Source organism: Oncorhynchus mykiss, chromosome 16 (genome assembly GCF_057628025.1).
Source record: "Oncorhynchus mykiss isolate SJ-2025 chromosome 16, ASM5762802v1, whole genome shotgun sequence".
NCBI classification, from domain to species: Eukaryota; Metazoa; Chordata; class Actinopteri; order Salmoniformes; family Salmonidae; genus Oncorhynchus; species Oncorhynchus mykiss.
In genome coordinates this window covers 39,450,647-39,461,781 of record NC_143037.1, presented here as the reverse complement: position 1 = coordinate 39,461,781, position 11,135 = coordinate 39,450,647, and the positions used below count along the sequence as shown (strand labels likewise).

Here is an 11,135-nt window from a genome sequence, read left to right as displayed (position 1 = left end):
AACTTAGTTTGGCCACTTCAGCATGTGGCAAATCTTTGTACTTGTTACGGCGTACACATGACAAGTAGTTTACAGTTAACTAATCAAAAATCCAATACAACCGTAGCACGAAAGCTAAACAGAGTTGCAAGATATAGGTCAATCCATTTTGGGAGGTGAAGTCCTTGGGGGAAGGTATTATGGAGAGGATGATGCAGGAAATATTACTAAGATGGGCGATTTATGAACAATAAATGGTAGGGCAGACAGTTTTTCTAAGCTAAATACCCCTGGAAAGGGGGTCTGATCTGGCAACCCTGAGGTACCATAGTTTACACTCTGATGCTGTGTTCAAATCAGCTAACGACTTCAGTGCATTCAAGACAATTGGGGTACTCCAGTTGAGATCACCATAAGTCTGACATACGCGTATGTGATAACCTGACTGCATTGTATGGCGTTAGCATTAGCTCATGTTCAGTACCACCTTCAAAGTGTTTTAAACATGTGTCCATTACAATCTAGGCAAGAATCAGAACGAATTAATAAAGCGCTAAGTACATTATACTTACGGTACGCTACAGTAGAAACGACAACACGTTACACAGAAAATAAGGTACTTTGATAGGAATGCACGCATGTTCACAGTTAATTGTAAGGAAGACACTAAATGTGCAAGGACTGTATACTTGATCTGGGGAAGTGCTTGGGCTTTCTTTTGAAGGAAAGTTTGTCCGGCTCATTAAATTCTCAAATCGAAATGGTCTGCAACAGTAAAATGGGCTACTTTTGTGAATGAATTGAGGCAAAATTTGAAGTTGAAACGGCCTATAGAAAAATTGCAGGTAATGTGCCTTGGACTGAGGTCAGCGCGGGTTAACTGTCCACATTTTGGAACAGTGAGTGCATTCTGAGATCACGCGCATAAAATCAATTCCCACTGGGGCAACTGTTGAAGATATTTGGAACTCGCGTGTGAAAAGGTTAATGTTGCCGTTACCTACACCTTTTTACTCAATGTTATCCTTTTAGTTTGCTACAGTTCAGTGTTGTGACAAACTGATGGTCAGTCGAATGGAAATCAAGAGCGGCTGGCAAGCTTGGCTTGCCTTTCCGATTGGTTTCAAACAACTGCTCTTAACACTGACTGAATAGTTGTTGGGTTTGGGTTGAATACAGGCACAAGTGACCTCTTGTGTTTAAATTAGTTATTGCACTAAACCTAAAGGATGGTTCAGATGCCTGTGCAGCATGGATGTTTGAAACTGAATAGGATCAGTTGACAGGATCCCCAGAAGTTGATGCCACTTTCAATGGAATTTCCTGTCCTAGAGGAATGCGCTAATTGGGAGTTGCTAAACATGAACAAATCAAGTCAAGTGTAGCAGCATCTTGCTAACTTTATTTAGCTGGCTAATGTTCATGTACAATCCCTTCAATGTTTTGCCTGATCTCCCCCCCCCCCCCCCCCCAAAAAAAAACAATCCCCCTATTCTCCGTTAACATTTCCCGGTCGACCGTTTGTCTCTGCTTCTGCAGGTTTTCGCTCTCAAAAGTACACATTTTTAATAGCAATATAACACGATTGGATGTTCTATGTCCACGACAACGTTTAAAACCCTAGCAGGGAACCACTTTTGAGGTCTGGGAAAAACAGAAGACATGTCGATTTTGGGGTGTAGTTACCCTTTTTTAGGCAAGTGTGCACCAGGAAGAGACCTTTGTTTGGTTAAGCGGTGTTGCTGTAGCGCATGTGATTGCGGAGTTTGCAAAACAAATGGCCACTGGATTGATGCAAATAATCATGATATAATTCTGCCAGGCTGGCAAAGGCCACTTTGCAGTTAACATTTGATTGAGAAGGTTTTTATGGGAAGCCTTTCCTTCTCTACCACAAGAAGGTTATCATTAGCCTCATCGCTAACGGCTACACAAAGTGTAGACATGCGCTCGCTCTGCACGCATGCGCACAGAAACTGGGCAGTCCTGTGCAGTTTCTGAAAGTTGCGTGGAAATACGAATCGCTGATGCATTTTGTTCATGTCTTATGATTCACTTGGGCAAATGAATGGATTTTCTAAGAAGTTGAAGGCATTGAGTTGATTTCCTCCTTAGTTCAAAGCATTTTTGAATATTGTTGAATTTCGGTTTAATACCTGTATTTCGTGATTCCGTTTGGGCGCACCGTATTTTATAGGGCCCTAGTCCATGAAGTTGTCATAAGTATGAACCTAGGATATGCCCTTTTTCCCCCCACAAGAGTGAAATATATGGGCTGGAAATGTAAGCTAGGTTTGAGCTTTTTCAGTGTGTGTCACAAGGTGGACATTTCTCTGTCCCCCTAAGAGTAAGCGACACGTTGACTTTATATAGTGTACCAAGAGAATGCCTTTCGCTTATGGCCATACCAGCCTGAATACGCCTGATCTCGTCTGATCTCGGAAGCTACGCAGGGTCGGGCCTGGTTAGTACTTGGATGGGAGACCGCCTGGGAATACCGGGTGCTGTAAGCGTTTTGCTCCAGCAGAGGGTTCTCTTGTGTCATGCGTGGAGCAACTCCCTTTTATTTATCACCCTAATAATGTTGTGTCTTTTTAATGGACTGCAGTTTGTTAGTGCTTCCCTGCCATGCCCTGATCAAATCAAATAATGGACAGTGCGTTTCCCTCAAAATCTCGGCAGTGCATTCAGCATTTGTTTTTAGGCTAGGAGACTGTCAATGTCTGTAGTCCATTAGGGTCCTGTAAAATCCCTTCAATGTTTTGCCTGATTGCCCTCCCCCCCAAAAAAATCCCCCTATTCCCCTCCGGAGGGGTCAAAAAATGCATTTTCGTTGTCGGCAGGATTCGAACCTGCGCCGGAAGATCCTAATGAATTTCTAGTCCATCACCTTAACCACTCGGCCACGACAACATTGACAAAAGAAAACAGGCTTGTTAGGAGTGAATGGGTCAACAGGCATAGCCTACAGAAAGTAATAATTTAACATTATTTATTTATTATTAATTATTTTATTAAGGCATGGTTTGAAACCCCCTCCTGACAACTATTTTATTATTTATTATTTTTCAACTGGATTTTACAAAGGTGCATGACATGCAGGCGCTAAAAAGTTGTCAGGAGGGGGTTTCAAACCATGCCTATAGGGGAGTCTGCAACCTGAATGACTTAATGGTTATTTTCAATGCAATCGAGTTTTTTCTTTTTCTTTTAGGGTTTAACAAGGTTTCTCACCTATGGCCAATTTGACATGAATTTAAAAATGCCTCAGATAGGACCAAAAAAAGTGTCTGGAGCTTCCCGTCAGGGTAAGAGTGACAACAGGTTTCCACATGTCAAAATGGGGAAATCTTAGCAAATGGCTTCATGGTTATTCATGAGAATCGTGTTGTTGTATTGTTGAGTGTATCATGGGATCTCACCTGAAATCTGTGGCTTGACTACAAACCTGTAACCTATGCTACTGTGGCCTATAGAGCTAGAAGGCTGGATAACCAGGTGTGTAAAGGTGTGAAGTGGGACAGATGGCCTGCAGTCCTATCCCAAATGGACAACTAATCCCTATGCACTTGCGGAAATCTGAGAGGATGCGATTGGTATAAGAAACACGACTAAACTTCAACCTCCGGAGGGGTCAAAAAAAAGCATTTTCATTGTCGGCAGGATTTGAACCTGCGCAGGAAGATCCTAATGGATTTCTAGTCCATCGCCTTAACCACTCGGCCACGACAACGTTGACAGAAGAAAACAGGCTTGTTAGGAGTGAATGGGCCAACAGGCATAGCCTACAGAAAGTGAAATTTAACAACTGAAAGATAATGCAGTAACTCATTATAATGCAATAACACAAAATGTTCCCCTCATTCATTTGTTATTAAGTCCAGCTGTTTTCTTATTTAACCTTGATCTTTGCTCAGCTCCAGAAGGTCAGCATTTGAGAGTGTTTATTATGAATTGTTATTTCACTGTGTGAAGTTGTTATTTCATCATTCTTATTATTACTGCTGAGCAGCATGACTCCTGAGAGGCACTAAAAAACTGTCAGAAGTGGGATTTGAACCCACGCCTCCATGGGAGACTGCGACCTGAACGCAGCGCCTTAGACCGCTCGGCCATCCTGACTACAGCACAGTAACTGGGTATCGGGTTAAAGTGTATGCGGTAAAAGTAGAAATATGAACAACGCTCTAAAATCACCACAGAGACCAGAACAACTATGCACGATACTGACTTGCACTTTCAATAGTCATTTGTTTTTATAAATTAAAAAGTCCAGTCATTGATTTAACCTCAATATGGCCTTCAATGGGAAAGAGTAGTAAATCGTCATTGAATGAGCGCTAAACTGGCATCAGAATATGGCCATTCTGATATAAATGATAAAATTCCTCAGATAAGACTGAAAAAGTGTCTGGAAATATCAGCAACCATCAGGGTAAGAGTGACAACAGGTCCACATGGGGGAAATCCTTACAAATGGCTTAATGGGTCATTTCAACGCAATCGTGTTATTATTTATTTTTAGGGTTTAACAAGGCAGCTCACCTGTTACCTGTGGCTTGACTTTAGATGTGGCCAGTTCGATTACCCTGCAGACTATAAGAGTGTCTTCAGAATATGGCCAATTTGACATGAATTTAAAAATGCCTAAGATAGGACCAAAAAAGTGTCTGGAGCTTCCCGTCAGGGTAAGAGTGACAACAGATTTCCACATGTCAAAATGGGGGAAATCTTAGCAAATGGCTTAATGGTTATTCATGAGAATCGTGTTGTTGTATTGTTGAGTGTATCATGGGATCTCACCTGAAATCTGTGGCTTGACTACAAACCTGTAACCTATGCTACTGTGGCCTATAGAGCTAGAAGGCTGGATAACCAGGTGTGTAAAGGTGTGAAGTGGGATAGGTGGCCTGCAGTCCTATCCCAAATGGACAACTAATCCCTATGTACTTGCGGAGATCTGAGAGGATGCGATTGGTATAAGAAACACGACTAAACTTCAACCTCCGGAGGGGTCAAAAAAATGCATTTTCGTTGTCGGCAGGATTTGAACCTGGCAGGAAGATCCTAATGGATTTCTAGTCCATCGCCTTAACCACGACAATGTTGACAGAAGAAAACAGGCTTGTTAGGAGTGAATGGGCCAGTAGGCATAGCTTACAGCAACACATTTTGTATTATTTCGCCGAAAAGCATTTTTTAAATCTGACATGTTGGCTGGATTCACAACGAGTGTATCTTTAATTGAGTACCCTTCATGTGTGATTTAATGAAAGTTTGAGTTTTATCGCATTTTATTTGCGCTCTGCATTTCCCCAGGCTATTGGCCACAAGAGACGCTAGCGTATCTATATCCCTAAGAGGGTATTAAGGAAAAAATAAAAGTTTAGTATAAGATATGCAAGGAAAAAGGGAGGAAGGATTAAAAGAGAAGAAAATGAGTTGAGAGCTAGATTGGATGAAGAAATGGGGAAGTGTGACAGGGAACCTAATTATAATATAGAAACGGTTTTAGATTTAAAAGCAAAATTGAGTAAATATGAAATAGATAAGTGTAAGGGTGCAATTATAAGAAGTAGGGCAAAGTATGTTTTGGAGGGGGAGAAATGTACTTCATTTTTCTTGGTTTAGAGAAGAATAAACAGAGGAGAACATAGAGAGATTGAAAATGTAAAAGGTGAAGTTGTCAATGATTATGTAGAGATATTAGAAACAGTGCAGAATTTTTATAAGGATTTATTTAAGAAAGGGGAGGTGGATGAGGGGTGTGTAAAGGAGATATTGGATAGTGTGGATGTGCAAATTGATGTAGAGGATAAACAAATGTGTGATGGGAAGATAACAGTGAATGAAGTTAAAGATGCGATTAAGGGGTTACAAGTAAATAAGAGTCCTGGTGTGGATGGAATAATTGCAGAATTTTATAAAATATGAAAGTTTATCAATATATGAAGGATAATAGTGTTTCAGAATCTATGGTGACAGGGCTGATAACGATTTTATATAAAAATAAGGGGAGCAACTTGAAACTGGAGGATTATAGGCCAATTAGTTTATTACATTCGGATTATAAGATTTTGGCTAAGATACTGGCAAATAGAAAAAAGCAAGTTTTAAATATTATAGCACCTACACAGAATTATAGTGTGCCTGGTAGAGATATTGCTGATACAATTAGAGATGTAATAAATAAAATAGTTAAGCATAGATTTAAATAAAGCTTTTGATAGGGTGGAACATGATTTTATGTTTAGGGTAATGGATGAATATGGTTTTGGTAATAGAATAATAGGATGGATAAGAAGGCAAAAAGTAGGGTAACGTGTAATGGGGTTTTAACTGATTCTTTTATTCTTGAGAAATCTGTGAGACAAGGGTGCCCTTTATCAGCTTTATTATTTGTTTAGTCGGTAGAACCTTTAGCAGCATTTCTTAAAAAAGATCTTATAAATTGTGTACAGACTCCAAGGTTTTAGTTTGATTCATCAAGACGCAGATGATACCACTATAACAGTTAGAGATGAGGGAAGTGTATAAAGGGTGATGGAGTGTTTTAAAGTATATGGACAAGCATCCGGTTAACATGGAGAAGTCAGTAGTAATGTGTAAGATTAATGAGGGGAATTTTACTTTTAAGGTGGTAAGATTATTTTAAGGTGTTATGAGTGTTTTTAGGGGTGAAGGAAATGGAAGCTAGGGATGTGACATGGAGTGGTGTAATAAATAAAGTTAGGAAGGTGGTAAATATGTAGAGGGGGAGGTCTTTGAAGTTAAAAGGGATTTTAGTTGATTTTTTAATGGGATGGGAAGGGGGTGAAAATAGCTTTAAAACTTTGACTGCAGGTTATGAGGAGGGGGGGGAGGGGGGGGGGTTAAAGTTGGTAGATTTAAGTGTAAGGAAAACAGCAATTAGAGTAAAAATGGTACGGAAATATTTATTTGGTGAATTGGATTATGGGAGGAAAATGATTTTTTAAGAGTATTTGCAGGAGGTTGGGAGGTTTGGGGACAATGGTTTATTGAGGAGTATGAAGAAGGAAATGTTAGGTAATATACCTTTGTTTTATAGAGAAGTGTTTGAGGCTCGGGGGCAGTTTTTACCAAATATTTATTATGAATGTACCATTTTAGAAAATATTTTAAAATCAGCCTATATATTTAAATCCAAAGATAAGTGTAATAATATGTTGTTTTGTAAATATGGGATGAGGCAGATATGTTATGTCACCTGAGGTAATTCCTGGGTTCCTTCCATTTCAGGCAATATATGATGTGGTTGAAGTAGATGAAGAGATAGTGGGGCAAAAAAAGTATTTAGTCATCCACCAATTGTGCAAGTTCTCCCACTTAGGTACACTTCAACTATGACAGACAAAATAAGGAAAAAAAAAATCGTAGGATTTTTAATGAATTTATTTGCAAATTATGGTGGAAAATAAGTATTTGGTCACCTACAAACAAGCAAGATTTCTGGCTCTCACAGACCTGTAACTTCTTTAAGAGGCTCCTCTGTCCTCCACTCGTTATCAGTATAAAAGACACCTGTCCACAACCTCAAACAGTCACACCCCAAACTCCACTATGGCCAAGACCAAAGAGCTGTCAAAGGACACCAGAAACAAAATTGTAGACCTGCACCAGGCTGGGAAGACTGAATCTGCAATAGGTAAGCAGCTTGGTTTGAGGAAATCAACTGTGGGAGCAATTATTAGGAAATGGAAGACATACAAGACCACTGATGATCTCCCTCGATCTGGGGCTCCACGCAAGATCTCACCCCGTGGGGTCAAAATGATCACAAGATCGGTGAGCAAAAATCCCACGTGGGGGCCTAGTGAATGACCTGCAGAGAGCTGGGACCAAAGTAACAAAGCCTACCATCAGTAACACACTACGCCGCCAGGGACTCAAATCCTGCAAATGCTAGAGAGCATTTGGATGATCCAGAAGAAGATATGACATTCTCCCTATGGTCAGATGAAACCAAAATATAACTTTTTGGTAAAAACTCAACTCGTCGTGTTTGGAGGAAAAAGAATGCCGAGTTGCATCCAAAGAACACCATACCTACTGTGAAGCATGGGGGTGGAAACATCATGCTTTGGGGCTGATTTTCTGCAAAGGGACCAGGACGACTGATCCGTGTAAAGGAAAGAATGAATGGGGCCATGTATCGTGAGATTGAGTGAAAACCTCCATCAGCAAGGGTATTAAAGATGAAACGTGGCTGGGTCTTTCAGCATGACAATGATCCCAAACACCGCCCGGGCAACGAAAGAGTGGCTTCGTAAGAAGCATTTCAAGGTCCTGGAGTGGCCTAGCCAGTCTCCAGATCTCAACCCCATAGAAAATCTTGAAAGTCCGTGTTGCCCAGCAACAGCCACAAAACATCACTGCTCTAGAGGAGATCTGTATGGAGAAATGGGCCAAAATACCAGCAACTGTGTTTGAAAACCTTGTGAAGACTTACAGAAAACATTTGACCTTTGTTATATACCCTTTGTTGGCAATGAGAAAGTATTGAGGTAAGTATTTGGTCAGTAACAAAAGTTTATTTTCCACCATAATTTGTAAATAAAATCATTAAAAATCCTACAATGTGATTTTCTGGATTTCTTTTCCTCATTTTGTCTGTCATAGTTGAAGTGTACCTATGATGCAAATTACAGAACTCTCAAATTTAAGTGGGAGAACTTGCACAATTGGTGGCTGACTAAATACTTTTTTGCCCCACTGTAAGTAAAACTACTGCGGAGAATATGTACAAGAAAATATGATGTATTCCTGGGGAGTGGGTGATTTTAATAAAAAGAGGTGGTCAAAAGAGCGAGGGGTTTACCGGTTTTATATTCTGAAAGTTATGGGGAGAAACATGATTTAAATCAGGTTTAAAACTTTAGATGGTTTATAAGTGGGTGTAGGGTGTTCGCAAACATGTGAAATCAATATGGAAGAATGTAAATGTAAAATAAATCTATAGAATGTGAAGACAATGATTTTAAAATAAAACAAGATTTTTACAAATGTGGTTTGCATCAAATTTATAGGGATATTAAAAAGAGAATGTGATTTGTGGTACGAGGGTGGAAAATTTGATGCACTTTTGAATGTAGTAGGTAGCATTTTAGAGAAAGATAGAGATAATATATAGATACAGTGGAGGAAACTGTGGGTGAGTACTTTAATTGAAATTCTATCAAATGGAAAACTTGTAATTAATTGGTTTTAGTTTATAATCGTTTTACTTTTTCTTTCTGATTTTGTTAAAGGGTGAATTGTTAATCTTTTGTTGTCTGAATGTTGTAAATAGTGTTTTGTATATAATAAAAAAGATTTGTTAAAATGTGCCCGATCTCGGAAGCTAAGCAGGGTCGGTCGGGCCTGGTTAGTACTTGGATGGGAGACCGCCTGGGAATACCAGGTGCTGTAAGCGTTTTGCTCCAGCAGAGGGTTCTCTTGTGTCATGCGTTGAGCAACTGCCTTTTATTTATCACCCTAATGTTGTGTCTTTTTATTGGACTAAATGCAGTTTGTTAGTACATTCAGCATTTGTTTTTAGGCTAGGAGACTGTCAATGTCTAGTCCATTAGGGTCCTGTAAAATCCCTTCAATGTTTTGCGTAAGTTTTTCCTGTATATATGAATTACAAATCAATCATGTTTAGTCTGTTGTATAGTTACAATGTGTAATCATTGATATCCCAGGAGCAGTAAACACTGAAGTGTATAATTGTAATACATACATGCAGACACCGCATCGTTTGATATGACTGAAAGTGTGTCATACCTGGACCACACCTTTATTTGCCAAGGAAGAGTACATGGTCAGTGAATATATTCAATGTACGGGCTACAATATGGGAATCTCATACGTGGTAATAACTAAAATACATGTGTAGATAGGTCTTGCATCCTTGGCACAAACGGTATATTCTACTCTAGGCGTCATGAATGCCATTCAGACTTGAGGTTCATTGATTGGTATGAATATTAGTTCAGAAATACTTTAGGGTCCATACCCAGAGCGGCAACAGTTATTTTTAATCCGACTCCAGCAAGTAAATAGCTAGCCATGTTACTTCAGCTGCATTGCAAGGCAAGCTTACAATTGTGCAGTCAATGCTTTAGCCAGCTAGATTCTTTACATCCACTGTTTCACAAGACATCCTGGTTTGTTGGTTCTCAGGAGTCCCTGAAAGACAAATTCATTCTCCTAACACTTCTTAGTGTGAACTTGCTAAATAGAGATTTTCGTAATTTAACTTTGACAAAAAAATATATATAGCCGCGTCTCTACATTATCACATTCCTCTCAAATTGTACATTTGCTTGACTCGTTAAGACAACTTCCATCTGTTTTGTCAGCAATCTTCGTTGAGCGCCGCAAAGCAAGGGTGGCTGGTGTCAAAATTAGTCTTTGGTCATCAAAGCCTTGGGACCCAAATGCGCCAACTCCCCCTTGTGGTGGTCTGGAGCAATGAAGCCATCCCGCGGTGCAAGCTCACAACTTTTAAAGGAGTGTCTTCAGTCCCCGCTGTTCCGTACGGTGTGTGTTGAAATCTTATCCTGATGCGGAATAGATTGCAGCGTATTCATGGCTCTACCTTCGTAGTTCGGGCTTGGAGATTGTGAAGAGATGTCTTATGGGGAATGCATGGGTGTCCGAGCTGTGCGCTAGTAGTTTTAGAAAACAGACACCTCGGTACATTCAGCTTGTCAACACTTCTTACACAAACAAGTAGCGATGAAGTCAAGCTCTTCCCATTTGAGCCATGAGAGATTGACATGCATATCATTAAAGAACAAATGTCCATATTTGGATGGAAACCAAGCTAGTGAGAGGTATCAAGGAAAGTTGTAATTTCAGTTGAAAATTACCAACACTGCATCCAACCACAGCCCTGCTGGTTTCACTTTGGCAAACCACCATCTGCTATAACATTGAGTCATTTCATCCTACTGGACATTGGAAAGCTTGTTTCATTTCCCATTGTTTGTCCTAGATGGGAAATTGGTGTGCAACACTTATCACCCTCCGGTGGATGGTTCAGAGTTCCATGCTTACAAAAGGGTTGATTGATACATGTCAGATGACAAGCCTACGACATGGTGTTAAATGCAAATCAGATACAATTAAGGTAGCTCCAACGGTTAGGA

General features: G+C 39.9%; 1 pseudogene; it reads left to right on the top strand.

Moving 5' to 3' along the window:
• Nucleotides 1–2,373: 2,373 nt before the first annotated feature.
• Nucleotides 2,374–2,492, top strand: LOC118957710 (5S ribosomal RNA; annotated as a pseudogene).
• The last annotated feature ends 8,643 nt before the right edge of the window (nt 2,493–11,135 follow it).